Raw genomic sequence first — 1,693 nt, forward strand, 5'->3', positions numbered from 1 at the left:
GCATAGGCTGATCAATTGGTAAAGAGTACTACCTGTGTATGATTCACTGCACAACATCGGTTTCATTCATTTCCTTCCTCATATTGGTGAAGAAATAAAATCTATTAAAAATGAAAGATCTGAGCAGAAAAATAATAGATTGTGAACATTATAGCGCCAAAACAGTTGTAGGAGATGTCGGGAACGCCTAAGATACTATTTAGTCTCCTTTTATTTCGTGTGTAAATTCATAACAACAGTAAATACCGCTGTACTGAGGTGCGATCTGTCAGTGCTGAGTAGTAAATTTCCTGCTCTTCTATATCACACACCTGAACAGCTGAATGCGAAAGGTGTATCCGCAAGTGCCAGAGACAGCTTTGCTTATACAAACGCCCTCCGGTGAAAACACTGTCGCTGTCTTCTTCATTATTATTAGTTTGTATGTAACAACTGAGCGTAATAAGACTCACAAGGTGCGCTTCGGACTTTAACCGGACTTAGAGGTAAACATGTTCTACATTGGAGTATTTTCTGTTATTTGTCTTGCGGCATCTCAAGCACGTAATTGAAATTTCTTGTTTCAAGTTAAATTGAAATAAAAGTATTACCTTTCGCGGGCAAGAGCACTTGCCCGCGAAAGGCAAAGGTCCCAAGTTCGAGTCTCGGTCGGGCACACAGTTTTAATCTGCCAGGAAGTTTCATATCAGCGCACACTCCACTGCACAGTGAAAATCTCATTCTGGAAACATCCCCTAGGATGTGGCTAAGCCATGTCTCCGCAATATCCTTTCTTTCAGAAGTGCTAGTTCTGCATGGTTCGCAGAAGAGCTTCTGTAAAGTTTGGAAGGTAGGAGGCGGATACTGGCAGAAGTAAAGCTGTGAGTACCGGTCGTGAGTCGTGCTTCGGTAGCTCAGTTGGTAGAGCACTTGCCCTCGAAAGGCAAAGGTCCCGAGTTCGAGTCTCGGTCGGGCACACAGTTTTAATCTGCCAGGAAGTTTCATATCAGCGCACACTCCGCTGCAGAGTGAAAATCTCATTCTGGAAATAAAAGTATGTCAGAAGTATGGAGAGTTCTGTAAGAAGATTACTGAATATATGCTTGAAGTTAAGGTGCCTCTCCAGAATTAATTTACGATCTACGAAGAAATGTTATCACTGAGTGACTGATACGCTATAAAATGGGGCTGAATATAAATCGGTCGCGTGGAAGAATGTGCAATTTCTACACGGTCGTAATAATCTTACTCTGGTCGTAACTGGACAATTTAACTTGCAAATCGCATTCACTCCGCTTCAAGAACTCCGAATTTATATGTGACAGTTAACCGTTGCACTCAGGTTAGACCGTGATATATCTGCTCGGCATTAAAGCTATTTCTGTGTGTCGTACCAAAGAATTTGAGGAGACGCAGCAGTTTTCTGAGATCAACGAAAAAGGTAATTGAACTTCAATAAGTAAGTTAAAGCTGAGTGTGTCGTGTGAGTGATCAAGAGTTAAAGCTGTATCGATGGACTATGCAGTTAAATAACTCTTTCGTGCAGAATTAAAGATCGATGATTTCATCTTCACATTAGTTTAGAATTTTGCCTTTGGACATTCAGTGCAATTATTCTTCATTCATGAGACTGACTGCTGTCGCGGTCTATCTACTTCGAACTTTAAAATTTTTTTTCAGGATTAAATTGCGTGGTCTGTGTGAGTGTGTGCTG

General features: G+C 41.2%; 1 non-coding gene across 1 annotated transcript; it reads left to right on the top strand.

The window, feature by feature from the left end:
• Positions 1–881: 881 nt before the first annotated feature.
• On the top strand, positions 882–956 carry Trnas-cga (transfer RNA serine (anticodon CGA)). The gene has a single exon. It is a non-coding gene; the product is annotated as a tRNA-Ser (tRNA).
• Positions 957–1,693: the final 737 nt, after the last annotated feature.

Source organism: Schistocerca gregaria, chromosome 5, assembly GCF_023897955.1.
Source record: "Schistocerca gregaria isolate iqSchGreg1 chromosome 5, iqSchGreg1.2, whole genome shotgun sequence".
Taxonomy (NCBI): Eukaryota; Metazoa; Arthropoda; class Insecta; order Orthoptera; family Acrididae; genus Schistocerca; species Schistocerca gregaria.